The sequence below is a fragment of the Tamandua tetradactyla genome, chromosome 9, assembly GCF_023851605.1.
Source record: "Tamandua tetradactyla isolate mTamTet1 chromosome 9, mTamTet1.pri, whole genome shotgun sequence".
NCBI classification, from domain to species: domain Eukaryota; kingdom Metazoa; phylum Chordata; class Mammalia; order Pilosa; family Myrmecophagidae; genus Tamandua; species Tamandua tetradactyla.
The window spans coordinates 104,126,287-104,154,156 of NC_135335.1; the positions used below are offsets into that span (position 1 = coordinate 104,126,287).

Consider the following 27,870-nt stretch of genomic DNA (forward strand, 5'->3'; position numbering starts at 1 on the left):
CTGCTGGTGGGCAGACCATGTATTGAGCGCAAAGGTTTAGAGAAGGTTCGTGGTGGCCTTCCAAGTCGCAGTGGCCAGGAGGACATGGGCAATGGTGGTCAGTGGGTATCCATCTGTGGTTCTCATGTACTCCTAGTCATCAGAGTAACCTGAGCGTTTGTTAAAATATAGACTTCTGGGGCCCCAGAAGTGTACAGGAGCAGACATCTGATTTTCTTAATGGGTCTTTGGGTAATTTCTGATAAAGGTGGTCCAGGGACACCATTTTGAGATATATTGGCACCAGATTCCTATGTGGTCTGTGTGAGTGACAAATTTGACCTCTTGGATCATAAAGCTGTAGAGATCTTGCTGTTCAGGGACTCCTGCATTTATATATGTATAGATATGCAATTTTATTATTATGTTTTATATATATATAAAATTTTTATATATATAAAATTTAATTCATTAAAGAAGGGAGATTTTTTCTAATCTTTATGGCCTAGGAAAATTTTAAAAGACAAATTGCCCCCTTTTTGAAGTTACGGGTTTTGTTCTTCTAGGATGTCTCAGAGGGATTATCCATCACTGAGCAGGGTGTTGTCAGATGAACCAGAGGTTGGGTGGGGAAGGAGGTAGGGGTTGAGGCAGGGGTGAAGGAGAATCAGGGAAGAGATGGAGGAAATGGAGAAGAAGCTCAATAAAATGAGCATCTTCTCTAGCCATCCTATAGGTGTCCTTTCATGCAAGCCTCACCATGGTTATCTCTGTTGTACTTCAGACATATGTTTTTGTTTTTTATTTATTTATTTATTTTTATTTCTATTTTTTTTTCAGACATACGTTTCAATATTCCTTTGTACATATGAAATATTTAGTTAAAAAAAAGTTGGAGGAAAAGAATGGCTTCTGGGATAACAGGGTCCTGGGGCCTTTTCTGCTTCTTCATCTTCATACCATTTCTATGTCCCAGAGAGTCTCCTTCCTCCCTCCCTTCATTACCTCCCTTTCACCCCCATCTCCTCATGACCTCTCTGTCTTCCTGTGGTCTCTACTTCTAAAGGCCTATCTCAAGTGCTAGGTAGACTTCTCTGTCACCCTTTCTAGGAGTCCTAGATCATGGTCCCCTCCCATCGACTCAATCCTCCATTTACATGGAATAGATTTTCCCATGTTCCTGAAATTAGCCTGGAGATTCATGCCCAACTTCACATACACTAATACGAAGCCATTTGGCCACTGTCCTTCCCTGAGATTGAAGACCCCCTATCTGGTTGCTTTTCCAGTGGACCTGATAGTTCCAGGCTCTGTGTATTAAAGATGAACTCATTTAGCTTCTGAGGAGAGAAAAGCACAGATTGCCCCATGGGCTCATTCCTTTTTGCCCTTTAATGGCTTTTCAGAGGGGTGGCTCAGAAGGTCTGAGTTAGCTCAATTGAAAAAGAGGCTGATCTGACCTCGGAGCTCCATAGATACTCTCTCTCTCTCTTTCAAGTCTGCTTCCTTGACAAAGGAGCATTCAGTGTATTATATCACATAGATATTCCCTACCTTCCATTGCTGTAAATGTTTGGCATTGGGATCCCATTCCATTGGAACATTGGCCATGAGGCTTGGGCTTCATATATGCCCAACTGAAGCTCTTGGAACAATGAAAGCTCAGTGCACTGAGTGCCTATCGCTACTTCTCTGCTTATAATTCTCCCATCCCCATAACCCTATTCCTGTCTGTTCCGTGTAGCGTAAGTGATGTGTGTTCATGATCCTGTGTAAAACAGTTTCCAAATTTTGGTCATTAACTACTCTTGAACTTGAGGATAAAAAAACTTCTGTGGTGATAATAAGTTAATTTACCTCTTTGCTAGATTGTGGACTAATAACAAATTGTTGAACCATTTCTTTCTTCCCACCTAATAAATATTCCACAAATAAATGAAGTGTATTAAATTAGTTGGACCACAAAAGCTTCTTCCTCCTTTGCTGGGAATGCAGCCAGCATTGTGCTTTAAAAGATATGTGCACACATGCACACGTGTTCATGCTGAACAAATTCCCTGGCAGAAAGAAAGCAGTGGACGATTTAGAAAGGTGGGGAAAGGCAAAAACCAACTCCAAAGGACATAAATATATAAAAGCTTCAGTAGATTATACAAAAGGAGTGGTGATAAATTTCCCGGGAGAAGGAGATGATGCTGTTTGTAGCTTTGTACATCCTGTTTCTTTTTATGATTCAACTGAAAGAAATGAATAATGTGGAGAAGGAAGGAACAGTGTTTGGTTCCAGTCCAGAGCCTGATATCTTGGTGTAATGGTGCTGCCTTTATCTGCATCTTTTGAATACAACAGGAGCTGCTTTTCTTGCATAGTGGAGAACAGAACAAGCTTCCCTGCACCCTAGAGCATCTGGTATCAGAGATATGGTTCAGAATTTTCCATTTTGGGCTCAAAATGGTATGTGCCTTTTCAATGAGTTCAGCCAACTTATGGTGGGGGTGGGGGACCCAGGAGATAGACATGTAAATGTCTGCCTTGTTCCCTGTCCACGGGTGCAGACCACATGGGCAGATTGCATGAGGGTTTGTTTTCTACTTTGTGGCAGGGAGAGGAGAGCTATCTTAAAGGCAGTGCTGGAGGATAGAGGGGAAGGAATGCTCTGGTGGAAGGCTGACTGTATGCCAATCCTGCCCATTTAGGGACCCCAAGACCTGGGAAATTTCCACTATTTCTTCTAAGAGTTTACATTTGCCAAGAAGAGTATTGGGAGCTGGGAATGGGGTGATGAACAAAGGAACTTAGGTGCTAGAGGAGAGGTTGTCTAAGAGCAGGTAAAGAGAGAGAGAAAAAAAAAAGCAAATCATAATAAGGAGTACCAATTAAACAGGGAGGCCAAGGGACTGATGGTGGAGGAGGCAGGGAAGAGGACCAAGCCAGATGTGGTTCCTACAGTTGTAGGAGTGAGATACACGTACACGTATATACACAGAAATCATGAAAAGTTGTGAAAGAAATAAACAGGGGCCTGAGAAAGGAAAAAAGGCAGATGGAGATGAACTTACTTTACTTGAGTTGATCAAGGGAGATCTCTGAAAGGGTGACAGTTGAGCTGATAAAAGTTGAGAAGAAGCATACCTTTCAGCAGTGGGAACAGGTATTTTGGTCTACACAGCAAGGACAGCTGTGCAGAGGCTTTGAGAAAGAGCTTGTAGCATTAGAGGCAATGAAAGAAGTCCAATGTGGCTGGAATTTAGTAAAACAGGATGTCTGAACATGAAATGAAACTGGGGAGCTTGGTCATTCAAGAGCTGGTAGACCCCGATGGGGATTTCTGAATCTCTTCTAAGTGCAGACAAAGCCGTTTTAGGCAGGGAGGTGATATAATCCAGTTTCTTTGTTTAAGATCATCTTTACTGCTATTTCTTAACTTTTGTAAAATGGGACTACAAACAGTCCTGCTTTCAGATTGTGTGAGGATTATTTGAGCTCTGAATATAAAGCCTTTAGCCCAGTATTTAGCACACAGTTAGTTTAATGCACATAATCTATGGCTGTTTTTAATCTAAGGGCAACGCTGGCTATTTTTTTTTTTTGCACGGTCAGGCACCCAGAATCAAATCTGGGTCTCTGGCATGGCAGGTGAGAACCCTGCCACAGAGCCACCATGGCCCACCCAGCTGGCTTCTGAAGCCACATGTTCCAAGTACTTTTATTAAATCCATCTCATTCTCATCTTATGTGTTCACCCTAGCCTAATGAGAGATGCCTTTTGGGGATAACTCAAGATTAGACCATATCACTGTCTACCTGCCTATTTATTTACTCACATTTCAATCATCTTTACGGATAAACAGAGTAACCTGAGGTAGGATTTTTCAGATCACAAATTTGGGAATGGTCTAACAATCAAATAATTGGACAATCAAATTCCAAATTCCAAGGTCATTCCTGGTTGTAGCAGTTTTCCTCTAAGAGTTATGGGAAATCTACCTTGGTCATAAAAACGTCTTAAGACAACCACAGAATACCTAATGTTAAGATGGAACCTTTTAGTTTTGTGCTGAACCCTCAGTGTTGAACATTCCCTTTCACCTCCATTCCATTTTCCACTCTTCTCTCTGCCCTGGGAGGCTGACCTAAATTCACATCCCCTTGGATTTCTGGATGATTATGGACAAAGATAGCAGATTGAAGGGTGAACAGAAAAGAGGTAAGGATATTTATTCCCCCAGCTTCCTCCCTGCCTAGCTGCTTGAAATCAGTTGTGTTCTCTACGTAGAACCCCAGCTCCTGTAAGAACTCTTCTACACTGCAGGGATCTTCTGGGTTCAGGTGATCTCTCTTTCCTCTTAACTTTCTCAGACCTAGGAATGTAGCAATTTCCAGCTATTGCAAGCCCACTGATGTTTTGTAGGGTTTCCCTTAACTCTGCCCACATCTTTATAAATAGCCTGTCCATTAAATTCTCTTTAATCACCCCCTTTTTCTTGTGCCATCCGGAACATGATGTTTCCTGCTGGGGCTCAAGGTAAAATGTTTTAAAAGTATACCTATGCTATAGAAGGTTACTAGCTACTAGTCAGTTAAATATTTGTATTTTTAAATATATGTCATATTTCATTGATTCTAAGATTCCTCTCTCCCTCCCCTCCCCTTTTGTCACTCAGCATTTCTAATATCAGAATGAGACTTGCAACTGGTGGTTTTTACCCTTGTGACCAGCTGGGAGCTGCTGGTGTTTTCCTGTGCATGTGTGAATTTGGTCATTGCCAGTCATGGAGTTCTCATTTTAGCTGAGTTATGCTCATTGTTGGTAGTATTTACTGCTGTTTAAAATATTTTCAAAAAGATTACATTATGATTCAGCTCTGGGATGAAATAGTTGTGTACACAGAAGCACGAAATAGAAGGGTAGGTATAATTTCCATGTTGTTGAGGCAAATGTTCATCTTAGCAGAAAAGACACAATTCCATATTTTCATGGGCTCTTTGGGACTTAAGAAAAGAAGATGCTTACAAGTAGATGGAGCTATGTTATATATGTTACTGAGATGTGGTTTAAGGATTGTCTGAGCATTGCAATTTAGACAGCAGGAATTTCCAAATCCCATAGAATAAATCAAAGACATTTCAAGGAAACAAGAAACTGGTACCACTGATTGTTGGTGTTTTTTCTTTCTTAGTGATGCATAAAATAATGTGTGTCCTACAAATTGCTGACATCTTAGATTTGGTGAAATATGGTATTCCTTGGAATGCTATTCCTGATCTCTAGTGTGTTTATTGGCTTCAGTCCTACTTGTTTGGCAAATTTGCAGAGAAACAAATGAAGGCTGGTAGGGGGTGTGTTTCTCAACTCTCCCCTCCAGCCCCTGGTCCCACAAACTATAAAGGCTTTGATTCTGAGATCTAGTGAATTACTGAGCTTCTAGTGGGGGTCTGGAGGCTCCCGGAGGCCAAAGGCTGCCTGAGTGGCCTGGAGTAGAGTGGACAGGAGACAGATGAATACATAGATCGATGGATAGATAAATAGATGGCCTGATAGAATATACCAGACTGATAGCTAGGATGAAAAGGCAAATGTGGCAAAATGTCAAAATTGGTGGATCTGGGTATCTGGGGCATATTTGGAGTTCTCTGCCTAGGGGTTATATTATTTTTGTAACTGTCCTGTAAGTTTGAAAGTATTTCAGAATAAAAGGCTTTAACAAATATCCTTTATAAGAAAGGAAAATTTTGGATCATGAATAAAAATAAAAAGCGAAATTCCAACACGCAAAAAAATGATCTGTATTTCCCCAAATGAAAATTCATGCTGTCTTTTTGTGTGTGTATTTGAGAAGTAATAACCCTATTCAAATAGAATCTTTCCAGGGCCCATGCGCTGATGGATAATTGGCTTTAACATGGAATCCATTTGTGAAGATGGCTCTAGAGCACTGTTTTCAAAATCTGAAGAAATAGAAATGGAATAATTTAAGTAAAATCTAGAGATTTGTCAATGGACCATATGCATAAATATAAGAAACAGAATCAGAGGTAGATGGAGAAACTCTAGAAGAATAGACTTTATCCTAAAGCTAGTGTAGGTGCTGGGCCAAATCTCTTCTTGGTCCCCATTGCCTCACCCATTTTCTACTTTTATTTTCACCTGGCTCTTTGCCCTGAGGAGCTTACCTGTATGAACCAATTAAAGTGTTTCTGTGTCTTCTGGCTGCTGGTTGGGCTGGAAATGAGGAGTCCAAGCAGGAAATTGGAGGGACAGAGTAGCATGGGGTCAAGTATTTGTTCTATGGCTCCTTGCCTTGTAAATTGCCTGGATTGGATGCCCATATACTGAAGGTCACAGGTCTTCTCATGGGGTGGCCACCACATGAGAAGACCCTCATTTCTGGCAACTTCTCCTTCTCCTCTTCTGTTCAAGCCTAGTGGGTAACAATTTGGGTACTACTAAGCCCCAGATTACTACACCATCCCTTGTGGTTCCCCTGTGTCCACAGCTTTGTCACTAAACCCTTCTCACAGTCTTGTATTTCAAGTGTGACATCTGCTTCTCCACGGAACCTGATTGATATGGGTGCCAGCTGCTCTCATTTTCATGGGAGATGCTATCCTCTACAACCCTGGAAAATGAGAAATTGCAATTTATTTTGGTCCAGTACTTCAATTCTGAGTTTCAGGATATGAATGTGAAGACATGACGATGATCTGGTTTCCTGATCTCTTCTTGGTGTCCAGAGTTGGGATGGGTTCACAGTTTGTTTGCTTGTGTTTTTTGGGGGATGTGTAGCTCTAGATCTGGAATTAGGAGAGTAATTTATTTGGAAATGGGTGTGCTGGCTTTAGTTTTATATCTGAACAAAGTCATTAGTGACAATCATTCTAACATCTCTTATTCTTTAATCCCTCTAATACTTTTCAGATTAGCAAAACCACAGATAATTTCCAGGCTGAAATTGTTAAAAGGTGTAATTTTTTTTATTTACTTTTTTAAAACATCAAAATATATAATCAGTAATTCACAATATCATCACTCAGTTGCATAGTCATAATTTCTTAGAACATTTGCATTAATTCAGAAAAAGAAATAAAAATATAATAGAAAAAGAAATAAAATGAACACAGGAAAGAAAAAAAAGATTATTCCTACCGTACCCCTTACCCCTCACTTTCATTGATCACTAGCATTTCAAATTAAATTTATTTTAGCATTTGTTTCCCCTATTATTTATTTTTATTCCATATGTTCTACTCATCTGTTGACAAGGTAGATAAAAGGAGCATCAGACACAAGGTTTTCACAATCACACAGTCACACTGTGACAGCTATATCATTCTTCAATCATCCTCAAGAAACATGGCTACTGGACACAGCTCTACATTTTCAGGCAGCTCCCTCCAGCCTCTCCATTACATCTTGAATAACAAGGTGATATCTACTTAATGCATAAGAATAACCTCCAGGATAACCTCTTGACTTTGTTTGGAATCTCTCAGCCATTGACACTTTGTCTCATCTCGCTCTTCCCCCTTTTGGTCGAGAAGGTTTTCTCAAAAAGGTGTAATTTTTTTTGTCTCTCCACAATGGGCTTTGAATAATAATCGAATCTTTCTGTGTATGAAGTTTTGTCTTTCCTAAGAGAGTTAAACTTTAACATTTTGTAGACATAATCGCAAGTGGTATTCAAGGGGTAGAACTGCTATGTACAGTTGTGAGAATATGCACTGATACCTTAAGGGAGCATCATTGAAAAATACCATTAGCGAGTGCACAGCCTGGTGCATGGCCCCAGGCAGAGGTCACAGCCATTCTAGATGAATACGGCAGAAATCAGGTTCAAACTCCCTCTGGACCCTCTGTATTTTAATCTTGTCTTGAATTTCAAGTATCTGATTTATAGTCTGGATTTTGCTTTTATTTTAAAGATTGCAGCTGAAAATTTCACTTACAATGTTTCAATGCTTAAGAACTCCATGATAAATTCAATCTTGGGAGCACCAGGATGAAGTGAATGACACTGAATCTAGTGTCTGGGGACTTGGATTCAAACCTTGGCTGGATGATAGTGAGCAGGTTCGTTTATGACTTCCAGAGCCTCAGGTCTCTTAACTGTAAAAATTGGCTTAATAGTTGCTTTTCCATGTTTGCTTTGTTGTATAATCAAGATTCCATATTTGAAAGAGACTGACACACGATACTTAGTAATTATGGGGTTACTTTTATAAAGGAAAACCCATAAATATGATACAGCTTCTTATATAGGTTGACTGAAGTGAATTTTTAGAAAGTATTAACAGGTGATCCTGTTAGGCATCAATTAACAACTGATTTTTTCATGCGACAAGAACCACTAGGGAGGTTTAAGTCAGGGTTGTCTAGTTTTGAGGCTAGTTACACATGGCACTCAGCTCCAGGGGCAGAGGTCTGAAGTACGTGGAGAGATCAGACTTGTTCCTGGCTTGTGTTTCTCTCTCTTACATCTTGAGTATACTTTATCTATTAGCAAGGACACCTGGTGAGGACCTGCATTTCTACTGACCTTGGAATGTTTGCACAGCTTCCTTTTGTGATGAACAAAGTCAGATAATTTGAACTGAAGCCTTTTACCTTCATCCTGGTTGGGGCACATGTCTACATTTGGAATGCACTTCATCTATTGATGCTGGATATTGTGGTGGTGACATTTAGACCAAATTGTTGTCCTTGATGCCAAGATTTGGGGTATCCCAGTGCTAGTGTCATGAAGTTCAGAAAAATAAGATAACACTGTTGGGTGAGATCCTTGTGGATGGTACCCTCCACAGTGGACTCCAATTTGCCATCACTGCTGAGTGCCCAATTTGCCATCAGCAGTGACCCACACTCAGCCCTGTATATAATATAGCACTATTGCCCGAGGTGACCAACCAGCTACATGGTGGCAGGTTGATTACATTGGACCACTCCCTTCATGGAAGTGGCAGTGATTTGTCCTAACTGGAGTAGACACACACTCTGGATATGGGTTTGCTTTCCCTGCATGCAATGTTTCTGCCAGAATTACCATCCATGGGTTTACAGAACGCTTTATCCATCGTCATGGTATTCCACATAGCATTGCTTCTGATCAAGGAACACACTTCACAGCAAATGAAGTGTGGGAATGGGCACGTACTCATGGAATTCTCTGCTCTTACCATGTTCCCCATCATCCAGAAGCAGCTGGATTGATAGAACTGTGGAATGGCCTTTTGAAAATGCAATTATGGTGCCAACTAGGTTGCAATTCCTTGCAGGGCTGGGTTGATGTTCTCCAGGAGGCTGTGTATGCTCTGAATCAGCATTCACTGTATGGTACTGTTTCTCCAATAATCTGGATCCATAGGTCCAGGAACCAAGGGGTGGAAATGGGAGTGGCACCACTCAATATTACCCCTAGTGATCCACTAGGAAAATTTCTGCTTCCTGTCCCTGCGACCCTGAGCTCAGCTGGTGTACGGGTTTTAGTTTTAAAAGGGGGAGTGCTTCCGCCAGGAGAAACAACAATGATTCAATTGAATTGGAATCTAAGACTGTCACCTGGTCACTTTGGGCTACTCATGCCCCTGGAAAAACAAGTCAAGAAGGGGACTACTTTACACTAAGGTGATTGACCCTGACTATCAGGGGGAAATAAGACTGCAATTACACAATGGAGGTAAAGAAGAGTTTTCCTGAAATGTAGGAGACACACTAGGGCATCTGTTAGTACTACCATGACTTGTGATTAAAATCAATGGAAAACTGCAACAACACAATCCAGTCAGGGCTATCAATGGCTCTGACACTTCAGGAGTGAAGGGTTGGGTCACCCAATCAGACAAAGAACCATGGCCAGCTGAAGTGCTTGCTGAAGGTAAGGGGAACATGGATGGGTAGTGAAAGACGGCAGTGATAAGTATGAATTATGACCACTTGATCAGTTATAGAAACAAGGACTGTAATGGTATGAATATATCATCCTTGCTTTGTAATTAGTATCTATGCATTTTTACATAAGTCAAATATCTTCCTTTTCCTCTTTATTTTATCCCCTTTATCATATGACATAAGCTTTTTGTTCATTTTATAGTATTTAAGTTCTAAGATATCAAGTTTAAGAGTGAGTATTGCCCAAGGACTTACATTCTATTCTGGAGAGATTTAATGCATTTCCAGGTGTATGTGGGACAGTTGAGTAGTGCTGAGAAAAAAATGTGTCTGTTATGTTTACTATTTAGAGGTTAAGTATGGTTTAAGGTGATGTGTATAGCTGCCAAGTTGACAAGGGGTGGACTGTCATGGCCAGGTTCTTAACTTGGATAGGTGGTGGCACCTAGTTGCATGGTTGGGCAAGTGCTGGCCTGTCAGTTTCTCTGAGGACATTTCATGGATTTAAATCATGATCACATTGGCTAAAATCCACATCTGATTATTTGCAATCAGCTAAGGGGAGTGTCTTCTGCAATGAGTGATGCTTAATCTTTCACTGGAAGGCTTTTCACTTTAATCTAATCACTGGAAGGCTTTTAAGGAGGATTCAAAAGAGGCAATCATTCTTCCTGTGTCAGCCAGCCAACTTTTCCTGAGAGTTTGCTGAGGACCTTCATTGGTGCTGCCAGCTCGTGGCCTGTTCTATAGACCTTGGATTCTACATCCCCACAGTTATGTGAGGCACTTTTATAAATTTTATATTTACAGATATCTCCTGCTAATTCTGTTTCTCTAGAGAACCCTATCTAATACACTTCCCAATAGACTTTTTAAAAAAGATGCTATTCTAGTTTGCTAGCTGCTGAAATGCAACACATTGCTTCCAGAGATGGACTGGCTTTTAATAAAAGGGGATTTATTTCATTAGTTCTTCAGAGGAAAGGCAGCTAACTTTCAACTGAGTTCATTCTTATGCAGGAAGGCACAGGGTGATCTCTACTGGCCTTCTCTCCAGGCCTCTGGGTTCCAAGAACTTCCTGCAGGGTGATTCCTTTCTGCATCTCCAAAGGCCTGGGCTGAGCTGGGAGTGCTGAGATGAGGTACGCTGAGCTGCTTGGGCTGTGCTACGTTGAGCTCTCTCATTTAAGCACCAGCCAATTAAATCAAACATCATTCATTACAGGAGGCACGCCTCTTAGCTGACTGCAGATGTAATGAGCAACAGATGAGGTTCACATATCATTGGCTTATGTCCACAGCAACAGAAGTAGGTACTTTCACCTGGCTGAGTTGACAACTGAATCTAACTACCACAGATACCAAGAAATACCTTGGGAAACTGGGCTTGGAGAAGTTGGTAAATTATCTCACTTAGGGTCTTATGAGAACTACATCTAATCTTTGTAACTTAGCTTTTGGGGGTCTAAACAGTATATGTTAGCTTTTCAACTATAAAAGACAATCTATCAGAATCTTAGACATTGAAAGTGATTGATACAGGTATTGTAAAGAAGTTCCAATAATAATAATTATTATTAGTGGTGGTTTTGATGATGATAATAATGATGATGATTGGCAATATTTATTAAAAGATTTACTAAATGTCAGTTAGTATTCTAAGTACGTTCCATGTATTCATTTTATTAATGCTCACAATAATACTATTATTAAAGGTACTACTACCATCCATTTATACAGCTGAGAAACTGAGTCTCAGAAGGTATCTTAATCAGAGTTGTCTAGAAAACAGAACCAAAAGATAGCTTTAAATATGAGATTTATAGAAGTGTCTCATGCAACCATGGGAATGCAAGAATCCAAAATCCATATGACAGGCTGTGAAACTGGCAACTCCAATGAAGGGTCTTGATGAACTCCACAGGAAAGGCTTGCTGGCTGAAAAAATAGTGAAAATTCCCCCTTAAAAGTCTTCAACTGAGTGGATCAACTGATTGGATTATATCACTGGGGGAGACATACAATTAGTTGTAATCAGCCACAGATGTAATTGACTGATGATTTGATAAACCAGCCTTCTGATTTATCAACCAGCCATGAAATATCCCTGCAGTAATGGTTAGGCTAGTGCTTACTGAATCAGACAGCTTACCTGAGCATCACCTGGCCAAGTTGACACCAGAACCTAACCACTACAGAAGGGTTAGGTAATTGGCTCAAGTGTGTGCATAAGTAAATGAGGGAGCTGGGATTCAAAGCAATGCAGCTTGACCCCAAGGCACATATTCTGACCTCTTAAATCAATTTGAAGAAAATAATTCATGCAGAAAGATTAGGTCCTGGGAATGATTCCATCAAGGATGCAGCAATATTGGATAGCTTGCTGAAAGAGGCAAGTGTTGAAAAGAACTCTGGCTTACTTCTGGCATTAAAATTTTCCCTAAATCTTGGTTGGCTTTTACTTTCTACCTGGAGTCTTCCCTCTTTCCTCCTTAAGGTTAGGCTTGGGGAGCAGGAATTTGCTTTCTGCTTCCTAAGTTCACTTCCCATCTTCTCCATAGTCCCTAAACTTGAGCTCTCTTGTAAATATCTGACCCTGTTTTATGGAACATGAAATCGTCATGGTGGAACTTGAGAAAGGGCAGTTGGAGAGAGCCACCTAACATAATAAAAATCTGGGCTTTTACATTCCTGTGTCTCAAGGTTAGCTGTCCTAATAAGCCCTCACTGTCCCACAATGTCACAATGCATCAGCTCTTTTGATATCGATGGTGTATTGTTTGTAGCCATGCTTCTTACCTCTGTGGCACAGGACAGGTTGGTTTTTCTCAACCCATTGCAGACCAACATATATACACCCAGTTCATTCTACCTGAAGTGCACCATATGTCATAGTGTTCCACATCTGAACTGGGCCACACCTTGGTCAATGAGTTAAGACCACTAATCACACCCTTGGATATGATGCCATATTGCTGTGGGACTTTTTAAGTGCTTTCTCTTGTTTTCTATTATTTCCTTTTGTAAATTTAACAGTTCAGGGGCCAGCAGAAATGCAAAGAACAAACTTTAAGTAGCCCTAGGCATAGGATGCTGTGAGCTGATGAGACAAATAAATCAGTCTTGCTGCTTGATTGGGAGAATATAGAGCAGTGATTGAATCTTTTTTTTACTAGAAGCTCTCATGCTTGTGGTCTCTCTTATCTTTCCATTTGTGGCACTGGTGGGTAGAATTTGTATCTGAACCTACCAGAACAGGTAATCATTTTACAAAGGCGAAATAAAATCACCTGTGTATTAGAACATACAGTTTCCACCCTTATGTGCTGCCATGAAAAAAATTAAAACTAAAAAAATCGATATGTGCCAGCTGGGATAAAGTAAACAGGCAATTAGTAAAAAGTAGACTGGAAATCCACACAACAAAGAAAGGCAACCAGTCATCTGTTCCACTTCAGAAGGAACTCAGCCTGCCCTGTGATAATTATCCTTTCCAGGTCACCTCATTGCCACCCACCCACCAGGAAGAGAACCTGTCATTTAATTGACATTTTGAAATCCAGTTCTTGGGTACTTTGTGTCTGGGATCAGAGAACACGGACTTTTTTTTTTTTTTTTTTTTTACTAAAAAAGTGATATCTTCCATTGAGATAACTTCTCTTGAGTCAGTGAAAAAATTTCTTTCAAATGCTGTTGATTGTTTCTGAGCGTTATTAACCGGTCATTGGATGCCAGAGACGTTTTGCTTTGTAGAGGGAAAAGTTTCTGTGATATTTTATTGTAAGGCTGGACCACGTAGGCAGTGCCAAAGATTCTGAAATGAATTGTTTACTACTGTGTGGATTGCTGTGCATCATTGCAAACTTTCCCTGCTTTCCTATGGATAGAGAGACTAACTCGAAAACTTCGTAGTAAATAACAGGGAGGCTGCAACTGATATTTGATGAAAGGCGAATAAGGGAAATCGCTTCAGGAGGGGTTCTCAAAGTCAGATCAGAATACTGCCCAGATCAGATCATTTGGTGCTTGTAAAAAGCAGGTTCCAGAGCTACTGAATGTGTACAGGTGGGATTGTAGAATCTAAATTTTTACCAACCTCCCTATGATTACTTATTTTATTTTTTTACGTGGTCAGGCACCGGGAAACGAGCCCGGGTTGCCAGCATGGCGGGCGAGAATTCTGCCGCGGAGCCACCGTTGCACCGGCCTCCCTGAGATTCTTAAGCACGCCAAAGTTTAATAACTGCCAGTTTAAGGGTAGCGCTCATTTTGGCTTAATCATTAGCACCCCAGCCTTCGTTCTTCCAGGTATTTCTCCAGACTCCGTTATCCTGAGTGTGTTAAAGTGAAGAAATTCATGTCAAAATAACGCTAGCAGCAGCAGAACTCTTATCCGCCCAAATGTTCCAGTCTCCCCTGAGGCTGCCAGAGTTGCTGAAGGCTCTGTCCTCGGTGTCTGTGCTTCTGCTCTCTGCTTCTGGCTCACGTGGTGCTGCTCTCCGGCTCCTAGGTCATCCTTTGCCCCCTGCCTAGACCACCAGCACTTTCTTCTTTTTTTTAAAAATTTTTTTATTAATTAAAAAATTAAAAAAATATATGACAACAGAGAGACACAAACATTCTTAACATATGATCATTCCATTCTACATATATAATTAGTAATTCACAATATCATCACATAGTTGCATATTCATCATCATGATCATTTCTTAGAACATTTGCATCTATTCAGAAAAAACAATAAAAAGAAGACAAAAAAATTCATGCGTACCATATCCTTTACCCCTTCCCTTCACCGATCACCAGCATTTCAATCTACTAAATTTGTTTTAACATTTATTCCCCCATTGTTAATTTATTTTTAACCCATTTGCTTTACTTGTCTGTCGATAAGGTAGACAAAAGGAACATCAGACACAAGGCTCTCACAGTCACACTGCAACAGCCATATCAGCATACAATTATCTTCAAGAAACACGGCCACCAGAGCACAGCTCCATATTTTCAGGCAGTTCCCTCCCAGCCTCTCCATTACACCTTAACTAACAAGGTGCTATCAATTTAATGCGTAAGAACAACTTCCAGGATAACCTCTCACTCCGTTTGGAATCTCTCAGCCACTGACATTTTATTTCGTCTCATTTCGCTCTTCCCCCTTTTGGTCGAGAAGGTTTTCTCAGTCCCTTGATGCTGAGTTCCAGCTCATTCTAGGATTTCTGTCCCACATTGCCAGGAAGGTCCACACCCCTGGGAGTCATGTCCCACGTAGACAGGGGGAGGGCAGTGAGTTTGCTTGCTCTACTGGCCGAGAGAAAGAGGCCACATTACCAGCACTTTCTTGCAAGTTTATTTATTACTTTCTGGTTGTTGTTGATACCTAGAAAGACTGACGTGGGGTCTCTTAGACTTGGCTTTGGTCCTGACTCTGTTGCTTACCACCTTTGAGCTCGTGCTGGTTAAGTTCTCAGTCTCAGGTTCCAGAATGAATACCCTATCATCCTTTATTTATAAAGAAAGCATGCATCATATGATTTTTTAAATAAACTTTTTATTTTGAAGTACTTTCAAACTTACAGGAAAGTTGCCACAATAATAGAGAAATAATACATAGTACTCCAACATATCCTCCACCAGATACCCAAATTTACCAACTATTTGCATTTTGCCACAATTGTTATATCATTCTACCTCTACTCTCTATCTCTTTATCTATCAATCATCTATCTATCTATCTATCTATCTATCTATCTATCTATCTATCTATCTATCTATCTATCATCTATCTATCTATATTTGGGGCCTTTTCTTCTCCATTGTTAATCTAAGCCAGGATCATATATTACATTTAATTGTCGTTTTCTCTTTGTTCTCTCTTTTTAAAAATTGTGATAACATATATAAAACATAAAAATTTGTATATATATATATATAATTCTTTTAATATATCATTGGGTTCTACCTGCTAAAATTTTGATGAGACTTTTGCATCTATATTCATTAGGGAAATTGGTCTGTAGTTATCCTTTCTAGTAGAATCTTTAGCTGGTTTTGGAATTAGATGCCTTTGATCCTAAGGGGATTGGGGCTCATGGTCTGTCTTCTGCAGGTAGTTCAAGCTCTCAGTGGGATGCAGGCCCCACTTGTGGGCGCACAGGTGTTTCTGGCTGTGCTGTTGCAGGTAGCTGGTTGAGCATGGAGAACGGGAGCATTACCTCTGGCAAGAAGGCACTTGTGAAAAGCTTCTGCCATGTTGAGAATCACATGAGGCGCCTCTCGTTTGATGGTCAGATCTGAAGTCAGCAGAGCCATGCAGCTTCAGGCACCTTCCTCTTCATTTGCTAGGTGTGGGTTTCCTTTTATGCTTTTCTCTTATTTTTCTTTTGTTAACTTTCCTACAATGAATATATTACTTTAGTTTTAAGGAAGAAATGAGTTTTTAAAGAAAATTGTGGAAACATATGTACAAAATAAGCTTTCCTATCTCGACCACTCCCAAGTACCCTTCGTGGGGTTAATCACATTCACGATGTTGGTACCCTTGTGACCATCCATTACCAGAGCCTCCCATCACCCCAACAGAAACCCTACACCTATTATGTATTAACTCCCCATTTCCCTGCTCCCAGCTCCCGGTAATTTGTACTCTACCTTCTGTCTCTATGAGCTTGAATAGGCTCTGATATTAAAAGTGAAAGTTATTTTTCATTTAAAAATATGTAACAATTCTTTCTCATCAATAACTAAAGACAATGGCATGCATTCCTGGTTCTTACAATTTCCATAACACAGAAATAATTATGAGATAACCTAATTTAGCTGTGATTTTGGAGGGGAAAACTTTCAGGCTCTTTGAAGGAGGTAAATTGTATTTTGATCATTTTACCTTGTCTTATGTTCCTTGCCATATGTACGCTTCAGGGAAAAGTGATCTTTTCTGGATATTTGAACTTCCTGAACACATCCAAGTTGGTATAAATAGGCTTAGTTGTTAGAGGGACCATCGGGGTTCAGAGATTCCTGTGAATTTGAGTGTGTCCTCCATTTTGGAAGCTGGGTCTATAATAAGGACATGCCTATTGTTGTCTTGGGGCCTCGTTTGCAAGACTTTCCTCGCATGCCTGCTTGTGGAGAAGGCTCATGTACCCAGGCACAGGATGAAAAACAACCAGACCCAAAATAAACCAGGCAGTAGGACAAAGTTTGAGTTTTAATGCATATTAAAAATGTTCCTTCCTGCCCTTGCAGCTAGGGATGGCTGCATTTCAAAGAGAAGAATGATAAAAGTAGCTATTTGAAAGTCTGTTCTAGTAGGAGACTTTGTTACAGTGCAATAAAGGTTGACAAGATCTGCTATGAGTAGAAGCTGATTAGGAGCTCACTCAGTTTACTTTTGAACCAGTGTGGAGTAGGGGTTAAGGGCATGGATTCTGAAATCAAACTGCCTGGGTTTGACTCTGTCACTTATTAACCAATGTGTTCCTCAGTTTCTTCATTTATAAAATAGGGATAATACTAGCATTTATCTTATAGGGCTGTTATGAGTATTAAATAAATGAACAGGTGCAAGCCATTTAGAAGAGTCCCTTGCACATAGTTATTATTATTATTCTTTACGTACAGAGTAGATGAGGAGTTATTGGGATTACAACATGGTGGACATTGTTGCTTGGCTGGTTTAACAATCATTCTCAATCCCTTTTCTCTCTGCTTTTCACCAAAGAGGCAGAAAAAGCTATTATTTGCTCTCCCAGCTGCCCTTGCTGCTAGGGATGGCTGTTTACACAGCTCTAGCCAATGAGACCTAAGTGAAAGTCTGCAGGAGGGATTTCTAGAAAGTTTTTGCTCACCATATGAAAGGGACAGTTGCAAGTGGCACTTCTCATCTCTTTTTCTTGCCTTAAATATGGATGTGATGTCTGGAACTACAGCACACTTTTATCAACCTTGAGGTGACAAACACATGGGGGAATCCAGAGAATCTTAGAGACATCAGCCTTAACATCCTTGAGCTGTTGAACCAGGGTCAGCACTTATAGGCCCTCAGATTTCTTGCTTTTAAGTCAAGCTTTCTGTTATTTGCAGCTGAAAGCATTCTTAACTGGTACCTATGGTAGTTGCTCTGTAATTGCATAATTCTTTTTGTCCTAGTGCTGTGTCTTTCAAAACGTGGTCTCAGAATATCTGCATTAAAATAACACTGGGCTCTGGTTAGTGATTCAGAAATCTATGGGAATGGGATCCTTGAATTTCCATGTTAAACAAATTCCCCAGGTGATTCAAATGCACATTAAATTTAAGAAACTCTTTCCTCAGGTGTTGAGTTACAACGATTTGACTTTAGTTGTATAACAATTGTGCATTTACTCAGTGCTTACAGTGCATTAGGCACCATAAATGCAGTGATGAATAAAAATAACTTTGCCTTTGAGAGAGTTACATTCTGATGGTAATTCCAGTACAAGTGGTAATTGCTAAGAAAATATAGCAAAGCAGTGGAAGATAAAAAAATTCTACCTGGAGCTAAGGTTATTTCCACCCTGCAGTTTCAATCAAGTGGATGTTTTTACACTGTTAATTGGATTCTGTGAATGTTCCCTTTCTGTATTATATTTGTGATACAACATTTCCCCCCATTTTTCATTTTTTTTTATTAGAGTAGTTGTAGGTTTATGGAAAAATCATGTAGAAAGTGCAGTGTTCCCATATACCCTAGCACAGTTTTCCTATTGTTAATATTTGCATTAGCATGGTATCTTTGTTCCAACTGATGAAACAAATTATTTTAAGTATACTACTAACTATAGTTCATAGTTTGGATTAGAGTTCACTCATTGTGTTGTACAGATCTATGGTTTTTTAAAAAAATTTTATTCTTGTAATATACATATGCAACTTAAAATTCCCCATTTTAACTACTTTCAAATATTCAGGGGTGTGAAAGTACATGTTATGCTACCATCACCATCATCCATTGCCAAAACTTTGTCACTACCCCAAACAGAAACTCTGCATCAAGTAAGCACTAAACTTCCCATTTCCACTCCTGTCCTGCCCATGATAACCTGTATTCTAGTTTCTGGCTCCATGACTTGGCTCATTCTAATTATTTCATATCAGTGAATTTATATAACATCTGTTTTTTTGTGTCTGGCTTTGTGATATCTTCAAGGTTCAACCATTCCTTTTTATGACTGAATAATAATAATCTACTGTGTGTACATATCACATCTTTTTTTTTTATCCATTCATCTGTTGATGACACTTGGGTTGCTTTCATCTTTTGGCAATTTAATGGTGCTGGAACATGGATGTGTAAATATCTTTTCAATGCGTTTCTTTCAGTTCTTTGGGGTATGAATGTAATATTTTTAATAGCGTTATCTCACCTTTGATAAAAATTTCATGACAGCATGTTTTATGCTACTACTTCCTTAAAACCAATTCAATGCCTCTACTGGGTTGAATAATGTTTCCCCAGAGTTCATGTCCACCCAAAACCTGTGAAGTTGACTCTATTTGGAAATAAAGTCTTTGCCAATATAATCAAGTTAAGATGAGGTCATACGGGATTAGGGTGGGCCCTAAATCCAAAATGACTAGTGTCTTTACAGGAAGTGGGAAATTTAGACAATGGCATACTAAAAGAACATGCCATGTGGAGACAAAGACAAACAGAGAAGAAGGACCATGTGATGAGGCAGAGATTGGAATCAGACTGCCACGAACCAAGGTATGCCAGGGGTTGCTGATAACCACCCAACCCTAAAAGAGGCGAGGAAAGATTCTTCCTTGGAATCATCAGAGGGATCATGGTCCTGCCAACATCTTGATTTTGGATATCTAGCATTCTAAATGGTGAGAGAATAAATTTCTGTTGTTTTAAGATAAGTTTGTGGTATTTTGTGACAGCAGCTCTGGGAAACTAACATAATGAATTAATCAATTATATACTTTTCCATTTTCCACTTTCTTCCCATTTGCATTATTATTTTACTGTAATTATTTTCCATTGGAACAATTCTTTTTCATGGAAATTTCACAAGGATGATTTACCAATTTATTGCTGTTGTACTGTTTATTTTGTGGTCACTGTGTAGGTCAAGCCAACTTGCCCAATTAATATAATGCAGACCCAAATTTAATTAAGAAGATTTTGTTTGTCTGTAAAATTTTAATCCACAAAATTTTACTATTTGATGCTGGTTTAAAACTGTTATGTACTCCAGAAAAGCCATATTCTTCTAATTCACTCTTGTGGGTGCAGTGTGGGTTGGACCTTTTGATTAGCTTGTTTCCTTGTAGATGTGACCTGACTCATTCAAGGTGGGTCTTAATCCACTTACTGGAGTCCTTTAAAAGGGAGACATTTTGGAGAAAGCACAGATGCTTAGAGAAAGAACATGCCCCAGCAGAAGCCAGAAGGACCCAAAGGAGCTGAGAGAGCCATTTGGAAACCAATCCAGGAGAGAAGGGCCAGCAGACGTTGCCATGTGCCTTTCCATGTGACAGAGGAACCGCTGATGCAATTGGCCTCTCTTCAGTGAAGGTGTCCTCTTGCTGATACCTTAATTTGGACATTTCCATTACCTTAGACTTGTACCTTATAACTTAATAGATCCCCTTTGTAAAACCCAATCCATTTATGACAAGTTGCATTTTGGCATGTTTAACAAACTGAAACACATACGAAGTTATAGTTGTAGCTAGTTTTGCATGCTTTTAATTATTATTTTTCCCAGGTCAATCTTTAATTTTCAACAAAGTATGATTCTTTGCTGAAAGAATTGGATGATTCTTTATTTTTTAAATATTTTTTTTAAAAAAGGTATTTAAAAAATCTGTTAAAATTTTGCTGTGTATATTTTAGGTAGTCAGTATTTTGAATTGATTGTTTCTACCAATAATATTTATTATAAATTGAATGAAAAATTAAGAGTTTCTATATTTTCCCTAGCTAGTCCATAAGAAAATTGAATCAATACTTCTAGCTATTCCAGGACTGTTCCACTATGCAGGATTGTTATTTTGAGAATCCAGTCATTCTGTTTGTTTCAGATCACTTTACATGCTATGTATCAAGGGCCCAGCCTTGGTAGAGAGAAGAGCAAATGCAGATGCCAAATAGTATGGGTAAAAGGAAGCGGATTAAAAGTGTGAAAGTGCTTTGAATGATTTAAAGCACTGGAAAGGAATGGGTAACAGGGACGCAAGTCAGGAGAAAATTGAGGGGAGAGTAGGAAGTGAGTTAAGTACAGAGAGTGAGTGAAAACTGTGCCTCTCATAAGTTTCATTGAGAAGAAATATAGGGGCTAGAGATTTGGTACTTTTTAAGGATGGTGCAGATTTGACATATTTATAGAGCAATGGGAAGCATTAGTTGGGAGAAAAAGTTTCAACTGCAGGAAAAGGGGATTTTGATGGAGCAATACTAAAGAGGAAGTATGAAGGAACAAGATCAAAAGCACAGGTGAGGAGCTGGCTTTGAACTGGAGGAAAGGAGATGAAATTGGTGCAGGGGTGGCTAAGATGGCTAATATCTCAGACTGAGCCATTTAATGAAATGGGGGAAGCCTTTTGCAAGAGCAAGTGGGTAGACTGAGTAGGCCAGTTTGGGTCATATTCAATTTGAGATGTCTGTCATACATCCAAATGCAGATGTTAAATAGGCAGTTGAATATGTACCTTTGGAGCTCATGGAAGAACTTAGAAGTCATCTGAGTAAACGGCATGTAAAGACCTAGAAATGGATGAGATCACCTAGGGCTTGAGTTTCCATTAATTGGAAAGAGGGCAAAGCGTGAAATCCTGGGACTTCATCCAGCACTTAAGATGAGGGAGAGGAGAAAAAGTTTCCAGGCTGGAAATAAACCTGGAGGGTATGGTTTTTATGAAAGCCATGTGGAGAAAGTGAAGAAGGAAGGAAGGATCAAATGTGCTAAAGATGCTGGAGCTAAAGTAAATTGAGGACCGCACTTGACATACAGTTGATTGAAGTCATTGGCTTTAAAAAGAGTAGTTTAAGTGGAGAGGTGGGGATTAAATCCCTCATTAGAGTGGGTTGAAAGAGATATTGGAGTGGGTTGAAGAAGAGGAGACAGGAAGCATAAGGCGATCTTTTGAGGAATTTTATTCTAAAAGGGAGCAGAGAAATGGAGTAGTAGTTGGAGGACTGATGTGAGGGTAATGGAGGGTGTTTTGTTTTATTTTGCTTTTTAAGGAGATATTACAACATGCATATGTACTGATGGGAATGATCCTATAAAAAGGGGGAAATTGAAGATGTAGGGTAGAGAAGGAATAACTTTAATAGAGAAGGCCTTGAGAAGATAAGAGGGGGTGGGCTGAGTGCCAGGTGATGGTTTGGATTTTGGTAGCATTAGGGTCGTCTTTTGTCATTGAGGTAAGGCAGCTAGGTTGGTAAAGTTGCTGGTAGGAAAGTGAGGTGGTTTTCTGTTAACTGCTTTTAGTTTTGTATTGAAGAAATTTAGTAAGATCTTAGCAAGATCATTAGCTGTACAATTAGTCTTAGTGGTTTCCTAGGTAAGGTGGATAGTCAGTTTGAATAAATTGAGTGGTATGAGGTGGCCACTAGATTTGGAGAAGTGGAGGCCATTGGTGATCTTGACAAGAGCATTCTCTAAGATAGTTGTAAGCTCTGAGCCTTTCTACTATACTATGCCCTTAAAGGGCAGGGTTAAGCCTTGAGGAGGGGGCAGGTGGCAGCAGCAATGTAGGTGGTTGAGGGTATTACCAGTGAGAGAAGTTGGGAGACAAGTTTTTCTGCTGTGGTTCCCAAGTGGTACCATGTAATCCTGGTATCTTGCCTACCTGCATGGAACAACCCTGTCTCCAGAGGAAGACCGAGGAAGGCTAAGGCAAGAAAATGCAGGGAGAAGGAATTATGGTGGTCACTTGAACTGCTAGATCCAGTCATGCCACCCATTCATCCTCCTTTTGTCTTAAAGCCAATATACTCTCTTTTTGCTTGAGTAGTTTGTGTTGGATTTGTGTTTGTGCTTAAAAGAGTCCTAACTATTATAGGGAAGGAGCTTGGGGACAATTTGAAAATGAGCAGTTGGAGGGTTGGATGGGTAAGCAAAAAATCACCTTGATGATAATCACCACTTTTGAACATTTACCTTCTGCCAGGACCCTACATATATTATTTTGTTTAATTCTTACAATAACCCTAGGATATAAGTTATTTAATCCATTTGTTTTTCAAAAGTATTTATTGAGATATATTCATATACCATTCAATCCTTCCAAAGTATACAATCAATGGCTTACAGTATCATCACATGGTTATATATTCATCACCATGATCAATCTTAGAACATTTGCATTACTCCAGAAAAAGAAAATTTTATCTGTTTTTAAGGTGGGGAGATGGACTTGAAGTAGCTGGGTAATGTGCCAGTTTGAATCTGTGGTGTACCTCAGAAAAGCTATGTCCTTTAATCCTCATTCAATATTGCTAGGTGGGAGTTTTTTGATTGTTCCCATGGAGATGTGACCCACCCAATTGTGGGTGGTAACTTTTGGTTAAATGGGTTCAACGGAGATGTGTCTCCACCCATTCAGGGTGTGGTTGTTTACTGGAGCCCTTTAAGAGGAAATCATTTTGGAAAGAGCCAAGGGAACCCACACAGCCAGAGACCTTGGAGATGAAGAAGGAAAACACCCCTGGGGGAGCTTCATGAAACAAGAAGCCTGTAGAGAAAGCTAGCAGACGTTGCCATGTTCGCCATGTTCCTTTTCAGTTGAGAGAGAAAACCTGAACGTCATCGACTGTTCTTGAGTGAAGGTAACCTCTTGATGTCTTGATTTGGACATTTCTATAACCTTGCTTTAATTTGGACATTGTCACGGCCTTAGAGCATATAAACTTGCAACTTAATACATTCCCCTTTTTAAAAGCCATTCCATTTCTGGTATATTGCATTCTGGCACTTAGCAAAGTAGAACAGGTAAGTTACATCAAGTCATACACTGGCAGAGTCAAGGATTCAAAGTTGAGTCCTCTGATCTGAAGTCCAAAGTATCTGCTCTTGGATTATGCTACTTTGGGTCCAATGGAAAATGGATTGTCCCCCTTCTATATCACCAGGTTGCGGCCACCACAACATGAGAGTCAGAAAGATACCTATAGGTTATATGTTGGCTGCATCATATTTACAAGGAGCCTATGAATGTGTGTTAAAACATCCCTTATAGCTTATTCAATGGGTTGATAACTATTTTTGTCACTATGTATTTTTAAAGAGCAGTTGTGATATGGGTGAAGACTTACATTTGAATCTTTGACTAGAAATTTTTCTCATCCTCATCATGTCATTTTAGTCTTCAAAAATGAGTTATTGATGTAAACGATAATTATGATGGATAATGCTTCCATAAAAATTGATCTATAAAGCTTACATCTTACAGTCCAAAAAACATTATCTCTTAATGTTAGTAGGTATGTATTAAAATAATTGAACAGACAACAAGAAAGCAAATGATGTGTGTGATATTGAGTAAACATTTTGTGGGAAAAGCAAAGTTATTTCCAAATGTGAAGAAGAATTTCTGTCCATTGGGAGGACTTTGGGGTAGGGAAAGAAAATAGGCTTTATGACATTGGAAGAATTCATTAGAACCAGTTAGAAATTGGCATGATTTTGAGACTCTGCTCTCCCTAAGACTGGATTGTATTGTATTCTGGATCTGAAATGGAATAATTAAAATAAACCCAGTTTTTCCCTTATATAAGATCTTTATTCAGAACTCTATTTTCCCTTATTTCCCTTCTTCTGTTGTCTACTTAGAAACTTGTGGTAAAGCTAACATGTTTATTACATGCAGGTGATTAAAAAATTATTGATATTCCTAATGATGTCTCTCAGTCTCCAAGACCAAAAGAATATTTTGCTTGGCACTTATAGACATGACAGAATTTGTATACAAATATGTAGTTTGGGACATAGAAACATTCTAGGAGGCGGAGGAAAGATGCACCTGGATGGTTATGGTGATTGGCAAGCTTGGGCCAGAGTTCCAGGCCTCAGTGAATTTATTGTGGTCTATAGAAATGTATACATTATTCTTTTCAGTTTTTTTGTTCTCTGGCTTTAATTAATTGATGAGGTGTTACAAAATTTTGTAACCCAAGAAAGTAACACATAAATTTTGGTGTTAAGGGTGAATATTGGCTATTTCTTGAATGGAGCAGCTTGTCATCTTGCTTTAAAAATTATGACATTTTTTCATACACTTCAGCTAATATTGATAATAATAATAGCAGCAAAATAACACCCATGTACCTCCTATTCAGCTTTAAAAAACAGAACATTTACAATAATCAATACCTTTCTCATGTGAATTTCTCCTCAATCTCTTCTTTCTACCTTATGTAACCTCCTTCCTCAGAAAACCACTGTTCTGAATTGCATGTTTATCATTCCATGGTTTTCTTTCTGTTTTATTACAATGCATACAAAGAATACATGAGTTAGTTCTGCATTTTAAAATATTATATAACAATATCTGTTCTTCTATTACATGTTTTCCTACCCTTAAATATAATATTTGGTGGGCGGTTTTAGTTTGTTTCTGCATATTTCTGTGCTGCGCATGTCAAGGGCTAACAACTCAATAGAGAGGTCAGAAACAGATGCACAAATTGAGTGATGTCTTGGAAAATAGAACCCATGAGAAAAGAATAAAGATATTGGGCTAGTTTGCATGTAAACTAAAAGGTGGCCAGAAAGTTACAAGAAGAGTGATTTTATGATGGGTTATTATGAAAGACACTGGATTCGAACAGACATGGCTTCAAATCCTACTTTCATAACTGTAGGGGGTGGATTCCTAAAGAATAATTTTATTGTTTTGCATTTGGAAAAAGTTGGTATGAATCATTCTGAAAAAGGTTAGGTTAAAATATTGAATGTGTTTTGGATTTGAATGCTTTGCTTGGAATAAATAAAGCACGATATACCTCCCAGACAGTTTTCCCTGGGAATATTGTCCAGACTGTGAGAATATTCCATTCTGGTGTCCTGGTGGGGTACAGGGGTAAAAAGGTGAGGTGGGGAGGGGTGGTGGTGATGAGGCATTTAATAACACTTTCTCTCCTTTTCCCCTTTGACTTTTTCCTTTTAAAAATTGTCTAGTAAGAAAAGGTTCAGAGGATGACTTAAGGAAGATTAGAATGTGTCCCCAATTCTTGTTTATCTGGCCTTTATTGAAATTGTTTGGAACAACCATGCAGTAACTATGTGATCCTCATTAAATAGTTTCTCCTAAGTCTTTATTTATAACATAAAGATCCTATCTAGATTGTGAGAAAAACAAACAAGATGATGCATGTAAAATGCCTTATTCATTGTTGATGCTATTGTTAAAATAATTGCTATTACTTATTTTTAAAGGTTCTGGAGTCACCGAACTGTGGAGGGCTTCTCTGACCTTTCTTTTTTCTCCTGATTTTTTCTTCTTGAATCTCTTAAGTGTTTTTTTAAGCACTTCCTTTTTTTTTTAAAGCTTAACAACTGGAATTTATTGGCCCACAGTTTCAGAGGCTAGAAAACTTGCTTCCTCCAGGGATCACTATCTTCTGGCTAGCCAGTAATCTTGGGGTTTCTTGGCAATGCACAGGGCAACATCTTCTCCTTTATCTTCTGCATTTCATTGACTTTCTGCTTGTGGTTACTCCCCGTGTCACCTCTTTCTGTGTCCATTTCTTTTGCTTAGAAGGACTTCAGCCATATTGGATTCCGGCCCACCCTCATATATTTTGGGTACAACTTAACTAATAACATCTTCAAAGGTCTTACTTACCAATTGGTTCACAGGCCCAGTGCTTAGGAAGTGACCATGCCTTTTGTGGAGGACATGAGTCAATCCCCAACAACAGGTAAAAAAACTAAATCTTACAGAGGTTAACTTACTTAAGGGTACACAGTGTAGAAGAAGTCAAGATGGGATTAGAGACCACACTACTTGATCCAGAGTCCATGCTCAAAACTACCATAGAGACAGTGTAGTTTAGGTGTAGCATAGTGCACTTTGTATAGTTTAGGTGTAGCATATTGCTCTTTCTGTAGTTTAGGTGTAGCATAGTGCTCTGACTGTAGTTTAGGTGTGGCATAGTGCTCTTACTGTAATTTAGGTGTAGCATTGTGCACTCACTATAGTTTAGGTGTAGCATAGTGCTCTTACTGTAGTTTAGGTGTCACATAGTGCACTTACTATAGTTCATGTGGAGCATTGTGTGCTTACTATAGTTTAGGTGTAGCATAGTGCTCTTACTGTAGTTTAGGTATAGCATAGTGCTCTTACTGTTTTCTAGCACTTACTGCTTATGTCAATTATACATAGTAAGAAAGCTTGCTAACTTGTCCATCTTTCTTGCTTGGCTATGAGTTCCTTGAAGGCAATAGTATTGTATTGAACCACAAGTTCAGGATATATAGCTATTCAATGTATTTTGTCACATGATTAATGAAAATTAATATCCCTTAAGATATAAATATTATATCTTAATATTTATTTTATAAATATGAATTCAACCAAATATACTTTCTTTTTCAAGTGACTTATGAATGACAAGTTTATTAAATTTTATTGTGTGTATGAGCTGTTAGCTCTCCAAAACACTCCAGCGAGACAGCATTATGGGAAAGAGTACTCTTGAATGGAAAGCCAAAACAGGACATGGGATATAATATTTGGACAGCATATTGTCCTCAAGGAATGACTAAAACTGAACAATGAAACAAAAAATTAGAGCTCAAAATCCATTCCACAAGTGAAAACATCTGTTTGAATTTCTAAAATGTCTGAAAGTATAACAATTTATATTAATTTAATTGAGGATTAAGTAAATCTGGTGAAAATCATTCTCATCTCTCAGGACTAATTTTATTATCATCAATCCAACAGCTATAGCTATTGATGGGAAGAAAATACTGAAAAAAAGAAAGCAAAGAAATGAAGCTGAGAGTGGTTGACAGAAAATC

At 39.1% G+C, this 27,870-nt stretch overlaps 1 long non-coding RNA gene across 1 annotated transcript in view; it reads left to right on the plus strand.

Moving 5' to 3' along the window:
• Positions 1-2,034: 2,034 nt before the first annotated feature.
• Positions 2,035-27,870, plus strand: part of LOC143646256 (uncharacterized) — a 49,187-nt gene continuing 23,351 nt past the window's right edge. The window contains exon 1 of the long non-coding RNA XR_013157421.1: positions 2,035-2,433. This is a non-coding gene — a long non-coding RNA (uncharacterized LOC143646256). The remainder of the gene's footprint in view (positions 2,434-27,870) is intronic.